Source organism: Narcine bancroftii (genome assembly GCF_036971445.1).
Source record: "Narcine bancroftii isolate sNarBan1 chromosome 12 unlocalized genomic scaffold, sNarBan1.hap1 SUPER_12_unloc_2, whole genome shotgun sequence".
Taxonomy (NCBI): Eukaryota; Metazoa; Chordata; class Chondrichthyes; order Torpediniformes; family Narcinidae; genus Narcine; species Narcine bancroftii.
The window spans coordinates 5,340,712-5,356,199 of NW_027211808.1; positions in this window are offsets into that span (position 1 = coordinate 5,340,712).

Sequence of the window (15,488 nt, forward strand, 5' to 3'; positions counted from 1 at the left end):
CGTTATTTTAATGATGTTTGAATGATATTTCCCACTTCTTTTCTATTGTTATTTTCCTGATGTTTGAATGTTATTTACCGCTTATTTTCTAATGTTATTATCCTGATGTTTGATTATTTCCCGCTTCTGTTCTAATGTTATTTTCCTGATGTTTGAATTTGATTTCCCGCTCCATTTCTAATGTTAATTTCGTGATGTTTAAATGTTATTTCCCACTTCTTTTCTAATGTTAGTTTCCAGATTTTTGAATGTTATTTCACGATTGATTTCGAATGTTAATTTCAAGATGTTTGAATGTTACTTCGCACTTCTTTTCTAATGCTATTTTCCTGAAGTTTGAATGTTATATCCCACTTCGTTTCTAAAGTTATTTTCCTGATGTTTGAATGTTATATCCCACTTCGTTTCTAAAGTTATTTTCCTGATGTTTGAATGTTACTTCCCACTTCTTTTCTACTGCTATTTTCCTGATCTTTGAATGTTATTTCCCACTTCTTTTCTAATTTTATTTTACTGATGTTTGATTATTACCCGCTTCTTTTCTAATGTTATTTCTCTGATGTTTTTATCTTATTTCCCACTTCTTTTCTAATATAATTTTCCTTATGTTTTAATATTATTTCCTGCTTCTTTTCAAATGTTATTTTCCTGATGTTTGAATGCTATTACCCGCTTCCTTTCTAATATTATTTTCCTGATGTTTGAATGTTATTTTCCGCTTCCTTTCTAATGTTATTTTACTGATGTTTGAATGTTATTTCCCGCTTCTGTTCTAATGTTATTTTCCTGATGTTTGAATGTTATTTCCTGCTTCTTTTCTAACGTTAATTTCGTGATGTTTAAATGTTAATTCTCACTTCTTTTCTAATGTCATTTTCCTGATGTTTGAATGTTATTTCCCGCTTCTGTTCTGATGTTATTTTCCTGATGTTTGAATGTTATTTCCCGCTTATTTTCTAATGTTAATTTCATGATGTTTCAATATTATTTCCTGCTTATCTTCTAATGCTATTTACTTGATGTTTGAATGTTATTTCCCATTTATTTTCTAATGCTATTTTTCTGATATTTCATTGTTATTTCCAACTTCCTTTCTATTGTTGTTTTCATTATGTTTGAATGTTATTTCCCGCTTCTTTTCTAATGTTATTTTCCTTATATTTGAATGTTATTTCTCGCTTCTTTTCTAATGTTATTTTCCTGATGTTTGAATTTGATTTCCTGCTCCTTTTCTAATGTTATTTTAGTGATGTTTGAATGATATTTCCCACTTCTTTTCTATTCTAATTTTCCTGATGTTTGAATTATATTTACCGCTTATTTTCCAATGTTATTCTCCTGATGTTTAAATGTTATTTCCCTCTTCGTTTCTAATGTTAATTTCGTGATGTTTAAATGTTATTTCCCACTTCTCTTCTAATGTTATTTTCCTGATGTTTGAATGTTATTTCACGATTGATTTCGAATGTTAATTTCATGATGTTTGAATGTTACCTCACACTTCTTTTCTAATGCTATTTTCCTGATGTTTGAAAGTTATTTCCAACTTATTTTTTAATGTTATTTTACTGATGTTTGAATGTTACTTCCCACTTCTTTTCTAATGCTATTTTCCTGATGTTTGAATGTTATTTCCCACTTCTTTTCTAATGTTATTTTCCTGATGTTTGAATGTTATTTCCCGCCTTTTTCCAATGTTATTATACTGATGTTTGATTATTTCCCGCTTCTTTTCTAATGTTATTTCTCTCATGTTTGTATCTTATTTCCCACTTCTTTTCTAATGTTATTTTCCTGATGATTAAATATTATTTCCCACTTCTTTTCTAATGTTAATTTCCTGATGTTTAAATGTTATTTCCCACTTCTTTTCTAATGTTAATTTCCTGATGTTTAAATGTTATTTCCCGCTTCTTTTCTAATGTTAATTTCATAATGTTTAAATGTTAATTCCCACTTCTTTTCTAATGTTATTTATCTGATGTTTGAATGTTATTTCCCGCTTCTTTTCCAATGTTATTTTCCTGGATTGAATGTAATTTCCCGCCTCTTTTCTAATGTTATTTTCCTGATGTTTCTATGTTATTTCCCACTTATTTTCTAATGTTATTTTCCTTATGTTTGAATATTATTTCCCACTTCTTTTCTAATGTTATTTTCCTGATGTTTGAATGTTATTTCACGATTGATTTCGAATGTTAATTTCATGATGTTTGAATGTTACTTCACACTTCTTTTCTAATGCTATTTTCCTGATGTTTGAAAGTTATTTCCAACTTATTTTTTAATGTTATTTTACTGATGTTTGAATGTTACTTCCCACTTCTTTTCTAATGCTATTTTCCTGATGTTTGAATGTTATTTCCCTCTTCTTTTCTAATGTTATTTTCCTGATGTTTGAATGTTATTTCCCGCCTTTTTCCAATGTTATTATACTGATGTTTGATTATTTCCCGCTTCTTTTCTAATGTTATTTCTCTGATGTTTGTATCTTATTTCCCACTTCTTTTCTAATGTTATTTTCCTGATGATTAAATATTATTTCCCACTTCTTTTCTAATGTTAATTTCCTGATGTTTAAATGTTATTTCCCACTTCTTTTCTAATGTTAATTTCCTGATGTTTAAATGTTATTTCCCGCTTCTTTTCTAATGTTAATTTCATAATGTTTAAATGTTAATTCCCACTTCTTTTCTAATGTTATTTATCTGATGTTTGAATGTTATTTCCCGCTTCTGTTCTAATATTATTTTCCTGATGTTTGAATGTTATTTCCCGCTTCTTTTCTAATGTAATTTTCCTGATATTTGGATGTTATTTCCCACTTCATTTCTAATGCTATTTTTCAGACGTTTCAATGTTACTTCCAACTTCCTTTCTACTGTTATTTTCATTATGTTTGAATGTTATATCCTGCTACGTTTTGTAATGTTATTTTACTGATGTTTGAATGTTACTTCCCACTTCTTTTCTAATGATATTTTCCTGATGTTTAAATGTTATTTCCCGCTTCTTTTCTAATATTATTTTCCTGATGTTTAAATGTTAATTCCCGCTTCTTTTCTAATGTTAATTTCCTGATGTTTAAATGTTATTTCCCACTTCTTTTCTAATGTTAATTTCCTGATGTTTAAATGTTATTTCCCGCTTCTTTTCTAATGTTAATTTCATAATGTTTAAATGTTAATTCCCACTTCTTTTCTAATGTTATTTATCTGATGTTTGAATGTTATTTCCCGCTTCTGTTCTAATATAATTTTCCTGATGTTTGAATGTTATTTCCCGCTTCTTTTCTAATGTAATTTTCCTGATGTTTGGATGTTATTTCCCACTTCATTTCTAATGCTATTTTTCTGACGTTTCAATGTTATTTCCAACTTCTTTTCTACTGTTATTTTCATTATGTTTGAATGTTATATCCTGTTTCGTTTCTAATGTTATTTTACTGATGTTTGTATGTACTTCCCACTTCTTTTCTAATGCTATTTTCCTGATGTTTCGATGTTATTTCCCGCTTCTTTTCTAATATAATTTTCCTGATGTTTAAATGTTAATTCCCGCTTCTTTTCTAATGTTAATTTCCTGATGTTTAAATGGTATTTCCCACTTCTTTTCTAATGTTATTTTCCTTATGTTTGAATATTATTTCCCGCTTCTTTTCCAATGTTATTTTCCTGGATTGAATGTAATTTCCCGCCTCTTTTCTAATGTTATTTTCCTGATGTTTCTATGTTATTTCCCACTTATTTTCTAATGTTATTTTCCTTATGTTTGAATATTATTTCCCACTTCTTTTCTAATGTTATTTTCCTGATGTTTGAATGTTATTTCACGATTGATTTCGAATGTTAATTTCATGATGTTTGAATGTTACTTCACACTTCTTTTCTAATGCTATTTTCCTGATGTTTGAAAGTTATTTCCAACTTATTTGTTAATGTTATTTTACTGATGTTTGAATGTTACTTCCCACTTCTTTTCTAATGCTATTTTCCTGATGTTTGAATGTTATTTCCCTCTTCTTTTCTAATGTTATTTTCCTGATGTTTGAATGTTATTTCCCACCTTTTTCCAATGTTATTATACTGATGTTTGATTATTTCCCGCTTCTTTTCTAATGTTATTTCTCTGATGTTTGTATCTTATTTCCCACTTCTTTTCTAATGTTATTTTCCTGATGATTAAATATTATTTCCCACTTCTTTTCTAATGTTAATTTCCTGATGTTTAAATGTTATTTCCCACTTCTTTTCTAATGTTAATTTCCTGATGTTTAAATGGTATTTCCCACTTATTTTCCAATGTTATTTTCTTTATGTTTGAATGTTATATCCCGCCACTTTACTAACGTTATTTCCCTGATGTTTGAATGTTATTTCCCTTTTTTTTTCTAATATGATTTTCCTGATGTTTGAATGTTATTTTCCGCTTCTTTCTAATGTAATTTTCCTGATGTTTGAATGTTACTTCCCACTTCCTTTCTAATGTAATTTTCCTGATGTTTAAATGTTATTTCCTGCTTCTTTTGTAATGTAATTTTACTGATGTTTGAATGTTATTTCTCTCTTATTTTCTAATGATATTTTCATGATGTTTGAATGTTATTACGCGCTTCCTTTCTAATGCTATTTCCTCATGTTTTAATGTTATTTCCCGCTTCTTTTCTAATGTTAATTTCATAATGTTTAAATGTTAATTCCCACTTCTTTTCTAATGTTATTTATCTGATGTTTGAATGTTATTTCCCGCTTCTGTTCTAATATAATTTTCCTGATGTTTGAATGTTATTTCCCGCTTCTTTTCTAATGTAATTTTCCTGATGTTTGGATGTTATTTCCCACTTCATTTCTAATGCTATTTTTCTGACGTTTCAATGTTATTTCCAACTTCTTTTCTACTGTTATTTTCATTATGTTTGAATGTTATATCCTGTTTCGTTTCTAATGTTATTTTACTGATGTTTGTATGTACTTCCCACTTCTTTTCTAATGCTATTTTCCTGATGTTTCGATGTTATTTCCCGCTTCTTTTCTAATATAATTTTCCTGATGTTTAAATGTTAATTCCCGCTTCTTTTCTAATGTTAATTTCCTGATGTTTAAATGGTATTTCCCACTTCTTTTCTAATGTTATTTTCCTTATGTTTGAATATTATTTCCCGCTTCTTTTCCAATGTTATTTTCCTGGATTGAATGTAATTTCCCGCCTCTTTTCTAATGTTATTTTCCTGATGTTTCTATGTTATTTCCCACTTATTTTCTAATGTTATTTTCCTTATGTTTGAATATTATTTCCCACTTCTTTTCTAATGTTATTTTCCTGATGTTTGAATGTTATTTCACGATTGATTTCGAATGTTAATTTCATGATGTTTGAATGTTACTTCACACTTCTTTTCTAATGCTATTTTCCTGATGTTTGAAAGTTATTTCCAACTTATTTGTTAATGTTATTTTACTGATGTTTGAATGTTACTTCCCACTTCTTTTCTAATGCTATTTTCCTGATGTTTGAATGTTATTTCCCTCTTCTTTTCTAATGTTATTTTCCTGATGTTTGAATGTTATTTCCCGCCTTTTTCCAATGTTATTATACTGATGTTTGATTATTTCCCGCTTCTTTTCTAATGTTATTTCTCTGATGTTTGTATCTTATTTCCCACTTCTTTTCTAATGTTATTTTCCTGATGATTAAATATTATTTCCCACTTCTTTTCTAATGTTAATTTCCTGATGTTTAAATGTTATTTCCCACTTCTTTTCTAATGTTAATTTCCTGATGTTTAAATGGTATTTCCCACTTATTTTCCAATGTTATTTTCTTTATGTTTGAATGTTATATCCCGCCACTTTACTAACGTTATTTCCCTGATGTTTGAATGTTATTTCCCTTTTTTTTTCTAATATGATTTTCCTGATGTTTGAATGTTATTTTCCGCTTCTTTCTAATGTAATTTTCCTGATGTTTGAATGTTACTTCCCACTTCCTTTCTAATGTAATTTTCCTGATGTTTAAATGTTATTTCCTGCTTCTTTTGTAATGTAATTTTACTGATGTTTGAATGTTATTTCTCTCTTATTTTCTAATGATATTTTCATGATGTTTGAATGTTATTACGCGCTTCCTTTCTAATGCTATTTCCTCATGTTTTAATGTTATTTCCCTCTTCTTTTCTAATGTTTTCTTAATGATGTTTGAATGTTTTTTCCTGCTACTTTTCTAATGTAATTTTCCAGATGTTTGAATGTTATCTCCCATTTCTTTTCTTAAGTTATTTTCCTGATGTTTGAATGTTATTTCCCGCTTCTTTTCTAATGTTATTTTCCTGATGTTTGAATGTTGTTTTCCGCTTATCTTCAAATGTTATTTTCCTGATTTTTGAATGTTATTTCCCGCTTCTTTTCTAATGTTAATTTCATGATGTTTGAATATTATTTCGTGCTTCTCTTCTAATGCAATTTATTTGATGTTTGAATGTTATTTCCCACATATTTTCTAATGTTATTATCCTAATGTTTGATTATTTCCCGCTTCTTTTCAAACGTTATTTTAATGATGTTTGAATGATATTTCCCACTTCTTTTCTATTGTTATTTTCCTGATGTTTGAATGTTATTTACCGCTTATTTTCTAATGTTATTATCCTGATGTTTGATTATTTCCCGCTTCTGTTCTAATGTTATTTTCCTGATGTTTGAATTTGATTTCCCGCTCCATTTCTAATGTTAATTTCGTGATGTTTAAATGTTATTTCCCACTTCTTTTCTAATGTTAGTTTCCAGATTTTTGAATGTTATTTCACGATTGATTTCGAATGTTAATTTCAAGATGTTTGAATGTTACTTCGCACTTCTTTTCTAATGCTATTTTCCTGAAGTTTGAATGTTATATCCCACTTCGTTTCTAAAGTTATTTTCCTGATGTTTGAATGTTATATCCCACTTCGTTTCTAAAGTTATTTTCCTGATGTTTGAATGTTACTTCCCACTTCTTTTCTACTGCTATTTTCCTGATCTTTGAATGTTATTTCCCACTTCTTTTCTAATTTTATTTTACTGATGTTTGATTATTACCCGCTTCTTTTCTAATGTTATTTCTCTGATGTTTTTATCTTATTTCCCACTTCTTTTCTAATATAATTTTCCTTATGTTTTAATATTATTTCCTGCTTCTTTTCAAATGTTATTTTCCTGATGTTTGAATGCTATTACCCGCTTCCTTTCTAATATTATTTTCCTGATGTTTGAATGTTATTTTCCGCTTCCTTTCTAATGTTATTTTACTGATGTTTGAATGTTATTTCCCGCTTCTGTTCTAATGTTATTTTCCTGATGTTTGAATGTTATTTCCTGCTTCTTTTCTAACGTTAATTTCGTGATGTTTAAATGTTAATTCTCACTTCTTTTCTAATGTCATTTTCCTGATGTTTGAATGTTATTTCCCGCTTCTGTTCTGATGTTATTTTCCTGATGTTTGAATGTTATTTCCCGCTTATTTTCTAATGTTAATTTCATGATGTTTCAATATTATTTCCTGCTTATCTTCTAATGCTATTTACTTGATGTTTGAATGTTATTTCCCATTTATTTTCTAATGCTATTTTTCTGATATTTCATTGTTATTTCCAACTTCCTTTCTATTGTTGTTTTCATTATGTTTGAATGTTATTTCCCGCTTCTTTTCTAATGTTATTTTCCTTATATTTGAATGTTATTTCTCGCTTCTTTTCTAATGTTATTTTCCTGATGTTTGAATTTGATTTCCTGCTCCTTTTCTAATGTTATTTTAGTGATGTTTGAATGATATTTCCCACTTCTTTTCTATTCTAATTTTCCTGATGTTTGAATTATATTTACCGCTTATTTTCCAATGTTATTCTCCTGATGTTTAAATGTTATTTCCCTCTTCGTTTCTAATGTTAATTTCGTGATGTTTAAATGTTATTTCCCACTTCTCTTCTAATGTTATTTTCCTGATGTTTGAATGTTATTTCACGATTGATTTCGAATGTTAATTTCATGATGTTTGAATGTTACCTCACACTTCTTTTCTAATGCTATTTTCCTGATGTTTGAAAGTTATTTCCAACTTATTTTTTAATGTTATTTTACTGATGTTTGAATGTTACTTCCCACTTCTTTTCTAATGCTATTTTCCTGATGTTTGAATGTTATTTCCCACTTCTTTTCTAATGTTATTTTCCTGATGTTTGAATGTTATTTCCCGCCTTTTTCCAATGTTATTATACTGATGTTTGATTATTTCCCGCTTCTTTTCTAATGTTATTTCTCTCATGTTTGTATCTTATTTCCCACTTCTTTTCTAATGTTATTTTCCTGATGATTAAATATTATTTCCCACTTCTTTTCTAATGTTAATTTCCTGATGTTTAAATGTTATTTCCCACTTCTTTTCTAATGTTAATTTCCTGATGTTTAAATGTTATTTCCCGCTTCTTTTCTAATGTTAATTTCATAATGTTTAAATGTTAATTCCCACTTCTTTTCTAATGTTATTTATCTGATGTTTGAATGTTATTTCCCGCTTCTGTTCTAATATTATTTTCCTGATGTTTGAATGTTATTTCCCGCTTCTTTTCTAATGTAATTTTCCTGATGTTTGGATGTTATTTCCACTTCATTTCTAATGCTATTTTTCCGACGTTTCAATGTTATTTCCAACTTCCTTTCTACTGTTATTTTCATTATGTTTGAATGTTATATCCTGCTACGTTTTGTAATGTTATTTTACTGATGTTTGAATGTTACTTCCCACTTCTTTTCTAATGATATTTTCCTGATGTTTAAATGTTATTTCCCGCTTCTTTTCTAATATTATTTTCCTGATGTTTAAATGTTAATTCCTGCTTCTTTTCTAATGTTAATTTCCTGATGTTTAAATGTTATTTCCCGCTTCTTTTCTAATGTTAATTTCATAATATTTAAATGTTAATTCCCACTTCTTTTCTAATGTTATTTATCTGATGTTTGAATGTTATTTCCCGCTTCTGTTCTAATATAATTTTCCTGATGTTTGAATGTTATTTCCCGCTTCTTTTCTAATGTAATTTTCCTGATGTTTGGATGTTATTTCCCACTTCATTTCTAATGCTATTTTTCTGACGTTTCAATGTTATTTCCAACTTCCTTTCTACTGTTATTTTCATTATGTTTGAATGTTATATCCTGCTACGTTTTGTCATGTTATTTTACTGATGTTTGAATGTTACTTCCCACTTCTTTTCTAATGATATTTTCCTGATGTTTAAATGTTATTTCCCGCTTCTTTTCTAATATTATTTTCCTGATGTTTAAATGTTAATTCCCGCTTCTTTTCTAATGTTAATTTCCTGATGTTTAAATGTTATTTCCCACTTCTTTTCTAATGTTAATATCCTGATGTTTAAATGTCATTTCCCGCTTCTTTTCTAATGTTAATATCATAATGTTTAAATGTTAATTCCCACCTCTTTTCTAATGTTATTTATCTGATATTTGAATGTTATTTCCCGCTTCTGTTCTAATATAATTTTCCTGATGTTTGAATGTTATTTCCCGCTTCTTTTCTAATGTAATTTTCCTGATGTTTGGATGTTATTTCCCACTTCATTTCTAATGCTATTTTTCTGACGTTTCAATGTTATTTCCAACTTCCTTTCTATTGTTATTTTCATTATGTTTGAATGTTATATCCTGCTACGTTTTGTAATGTTATTTTCCTGATGTTTGAATGTTACTTCCCACTTCTTTTCTAATGATATTTTCCTGATGTTTAAATGTTATTTCCCGCTTCTTTTCTAATGTTAATTTCCTGATGTTTAAATGTTATTTCCCACTTCTTTTCTAATGTTAATTTCCTGATGTTCAAATGTTATTTCCCGCTTCTTTTCTAATGTTAATTTCATAATGTTTAAATGTTAATTACCACTTCTTTTCTAATGTTATTTATCTGATGTTTGAATGTTATTTCCCGCTTCTGTTCTAATATAATTTTCCTGATGTTTGAATGTTATTTCCCGCTTCTTTACTAATGTAATTTTCCTGATGTTTAAATGTTAATTCCCGCTTCTTTTCAAATGTTAATTTCCTGATGTTTAAATGGTATTTCCCACTTCTTTTCTAATGTTATTTTCCTTATGTTTGAATATTATTTCCCGCTTCTTTTCCAATGTTATTTTCCTGGATTGAATGTAATTTCCCGCCTCTTTTCTAATGTTATTTTCCTGATGTTTCTATGTTATTTCCCACTTATTTTCTAATGTTATTTTCCTTATGTTTGAATATTATTTCCCACTTCTTTTCTAATGTTATTTTCCTGATGTTTGAATGTTATTTCACGATTGATTTCGAATGTTAATTTCATGATGTTTGAATGTTACTTCACACTTCTTTTCTAATGCTATTTTCCTGATGTTTGAAAGTTATTTCCAACTTATTTTTTAATGTTATTTTACTGATGTTTGAATGTTACTTCCCACTTCTTTTCTAATGCTATTTTCCTGATGTTTGAATGTTATTTCCCTCTTCTTTTCTAATGTTATTTTCCTGATGTTTGAATGTTATTCCCCGCCTTTTTCCAATGTTATTATACTGATGTTTGATTATTTCCCGCTTCTTTTCTAATGTTATTTCTCTGATGTTTGTATCTTATTTCCCACTTCTTTTCTAATGTTATTTTCCTGATGATTAAATATTATTTCCCACTTCTTTTCTAATGTTAATTTCCTGATGTTTAAATGTTATTTCCCACTTCTTTTCTAATGTTAATTTCCTGATGTTTAAATGTTATTTCCCGCTTCTTTTCGAATGTTAATTTCATAATGTTTAAATGTTAATTCCCACTTCTTTTCTAATGTTATTTATCTGATGTTTGAATGTTATTTCCCGCTTCTGTTCTAATATTATTTTCCTGATGTTTGAATGTTATTTCCCGCTTCTTTTCTAATGTAATTTTCCTGATATTTGGATGTTATTTCCCACTTCATTTCTAATGCTATTTTTCTGACGTTTCAATGTTACTTCCAACTTCCTTTCTACTGTTATTTTCATTATGTTTGAATGTTATATCCTGCTACGTTTTGTAATGTTATTTTACTGATGTTTGAATGTTACTTCCCACTTCTTTTCTAATGATATTTTCCTGATGTTTAAATGTTATTTCCCGCTTCTTTTCTAATATTATTTTCCTGATGTTTAAATGTTAATTCCCTCTTCTTTTCTAATGTTAATTTCCTGATGTTTAAATGTTATTTCCCACTTCTTTTCTAATGTTAATTTCCTGATGTTTAAATGTTATTTCCCGCTTCTTTTCTAAGGTTAATTTCATAATGTTTAAATGTTAATTCCCACTTCTTTTCTAATGTTATTTATCTGATGTTTGAATGTTATTTCCCGCTTCTGTTCTAATATAATTTTCCTGATGTTTGAATGTTATTTCCCGCTTCTTTTCTAATGTAATTTTCCTGATGTTTGGATGTTATTTCCCACTTCATTTCTAATGCTATTTTTCTGACGTTTCAATGTTATTTCCAACTTCATTTCTACTGTTATTTTCATTATGTTTGAATGTTATATCCTGCTACGTTTTGTAATGTTATTTTACTGATGTTTGAATGTTACTTCCCACTTCTTTTCTAATGATATTTTCCTGATGTTTAAATGTTATTTCCCGCTTCTTTTCTAATATTATTTTCCTGATGTTTAAATGTTAATTCCTGCTTCTTTTCTAATGTTAATTTCCTGATGTTTAAATGTTATTTCCCGCTTCTTTTCTAATGTTAATTTCATAATGTTTAAATGTTAATTCCAACTTCTTTTCTAATGTCATTTATCTGATGTTTGAATGTTATTTCCCGCTTCTGTTCTAATATAATTTTCCTGATGTTTGAATGTTATTTCCCGCTTCTTTTCTAATGTTAATTTCATAATGTTTAAATGTTAATTCCCACTTCTTTTCTAATGTTATTTATCTGATGTTTGAATGTTATTTCCCGCTTCTGTTCTAATATAATTTTCCTGATGTTTGAATGTTATTTCCCGCTTCTTTTCTAATGTTAATTTCATAATGTTTAAATGTTAATTCCCACTTCTTTTCTAATGTTATTTATCTGATGTTTGAATGTTATTTCCCGCTTCTGTTCTAATATAATTTTCCTGATGTTTGAATGTTATTTCCCGCTTCTTTTCTAATGTAATTTTCCTGATGTTTGGATGTTATTTCCCACTTCATTTCTAATGCTATTTTTCTGACGTTTCAATGTTATTTCCAACTTCCTTTCTATTGTTATTTTCATTATGTTTGAATGTTATATCCTGCTACGTTTTGTAATGTTATTTTCCTGATGTTTGAATGTTACTTCCCACTTCTTTTCTAATGATATTTTCCTGATGTTTAAATGTTATTTCCCGCTTCTTTTCTAACGTTAATTTCCTGATGTTTAAATGTTATTTCCCACTTCTTTTCTAATGTTAATTTCCTGATGTTCAAATGTTATTTCCCGCTTCTTTTCTAATGTTAATTTCATAATGTTTAAATGTTAATCTCCACTTCTTTTCTAATGTTATTTATCTGATGTTTGAATGTTTTTTCCCGCTTCTGTTCTAATATAATTTTCCTGATGTTTGAATGTTATTTCCCGCTTCTTTACTAATGTAATTTTCCTGATGTTTGGATGTTATTTCCCGCTTCTTTTCTAATATTATTTTCCTGATGTTTAAATGTTAATTCCCGCTTCTTTTCTAATGTTAATTTCCTGATGTTTAAATGGTATTTCCCACTTCTTTTCTAATGTTATTTTCCTTATGTTTGAATATTATTTCCCGCTTCTTTTCCAATGTTATTTTCCTGGATTGAATGTAATTTCCCGCCTCTTTTCTAATGTTATTTTCCTGATGTTTCTATGTTATTTCCCACTTATTTTCTAATGTTATTTTCTTTATGTTTGAATGTTATTTCCCGCCACTTTACTAACGTTATTTGCCTGATGTTTGAAAGTTATTTCCCTTTTTTTCTAATATAATGTTCCTGATGTTTGAATGTTATTTCCAACTTATTTTTTAATGTTATTTTACTGATGTTTGAATGTTACTTCACACTTCTTTTCTAATGCTATTTTCCTGATGTTTGAAAGTTATTTCCAACTTATTTTTTAATGTTATTTTACTGATGTTTGAATGTTACTTCCCACTTCTTTTCTAATGCTATTTTCCTGATGTTTGAATGTTATTTCCCTCTTCTTTTCTAATGTTATTTTCCTGATGTTTGAATGTTATTTCCCGCCTTTTTCCAATGTTATTATACTGATGTTTGATTATTTCCCGCTTCTTTTCTAATGTTATTTCTCTGATGTTTGTATCTTATTTCCCACTTCTTTTCTAATGTTATTTTCCTGATGATTAAATATTATTTCCCACTTCTTTTCTAATGTTAATTTCCTGATGTTTAAATGTTATTTCCCACTTCTTTTCTAATGTTAATTTCCTGATGTTTAAATGTTATTTCCCGCTTCTTTTCTAATGTTAATTTCATAATGTTTAAATGTTAATTCCCACTTCTTTTCTAATGTTATTTATCTGATGTTTGAATGTTATTTCCCGCTTCTGTTCTAATATTATTTTCCTGATGTTTGAATGTTATTTCCCGCTTCTTTTCTAATGAAATTTTCCTGATGTTTGGATGTTATTTCCCACTTCATTTCTAATGCTATTTTTCTGACGTTTCAATGTTATTTCCAACTTCCTTTCTATTGTTATTTTCATTATGTTTGAATGTTATATCCTGCTACGTTTTGTAATGTTATTTTCCTGATGTTTGAATGTTACTTCCCACTTCTTTTCTAATGATATTTTCCTGATGTTTAAATGTTATTTCCCGCTTCTTTTCTAATGTTAATATCCTGATGTTTAAATGTTATTTCCCGCTTCTTTTCTAATGTTAATATCATAATGTTTAAATGTTAATTCCCACTTCTTTTCTAATGTTATTTATCTGATGTTTGAATGTTACTTCCCACTTCTTTTCTAATGATATTTTCCTGATGTTTAAATGTTATTTCCCGCTTCTTTTCTAATGTTATTTATCTGATGTTTGAATGTTATTTCCCGCTTCTTTTCTAATGTAATTTTCCTGATGTTTGGATGTTATTTCCCACTTCATTTCTAATGCTATTTTTCTGACGTTTCAATGTTATTTCCAACTTCCTTTCTACTGTTATTTTCATTATGTTTGAATGTTATATCCTGCTACGTTTTGTAATGTTATTTTACTGATGTTTGAATGTTACTTTCCACTTCTTTTCTAATGATATTTTCCTGATGTTTGAATGTTATTTCCCGCTTCCTTTCTAATGTTATTTTACTGATGTTTGAATGTTATTTCCCGCTTCTGTTCTGATGTTATTTTCCTGATGTTTGAATGTTATTTTCTGCTTATTTTCTAATGTTAATTTCATGATGTTTCAATATTATTTCCTGCTTCTCTTCTAATGCTATTTACTTGATGTTTGAATGTTATTTCCCATTTATTTTCTAATGCTATTTTTCTGATATTTCATTGTTATTTCCAACTTCCTTTCTATTGTTATTTTCATTATGTTTGAATGTTATTTCCCGCTTCTTTTCTAATGTTATTTTCCTTATAATTGAATGTTATTTCTCGCTTCTTTTCTAATGTTATTTTCCTGATGTTTGAATTTGATTTCCTGCTCCTTTTCTAATGTTATTTTAGTGATGTTTGAATGATATTTCCCACTTCTTTTCTATTCTAATTTTCCTGATGTTTGAATTATATTTACCGCTTATTTTCCAATGTTATTCTCCTGATGTTTAAATGTTATTTCCCTCTTCGTTTCTAATGTTAATTTCGTGATGTTTAAATGTTATTTCCCACTTCTTTTCTAATGTTATTTTCCTGATGTTTGAATGTTATTTCACGATTGATTTCGAATGTTAATTTCATGATGTTTGTATGTTACTTCACACTTCTTTTCTAATGCTATTTTCCTGATGTTTGAATGTTATTTCCAACTTATTTTTTAATGTTATTTTACTGATGTTTGAATGTTACTTCCCACTTCTTTTCTAATGCTATTTTCCTGATGTTTGAATGTTATTTCCCACTTCTTTTCTAATGTTATTTTCCTGATGTTTGAATGTTATTTCCCGCCTTTTTCCAATGTTATTATACTGATGTTTGATTATTTCCCGCTTCTTTTCCAATGTTATTTTCCTGGATTGAATGTAATTTCCCGCCTCTTTTCTAATGTTATTTTCCTGATGTTTCTATGTTATTTCCCACTTATTTTCTATTGTTATTTTCTTTATGTTTGAATGTTATTTCCCGCCACTTTACTAACGTTATTTGCCTGATGTTTGAATGTTATTTCACGATTGATTTCGAATGTTAATTTCATGATGTTTGAATGTTACTTCACACTTCTTTTCTAATGCTATTTTCCTGATGTTTGAAAGTTATTTCCAACTTATTTTTTA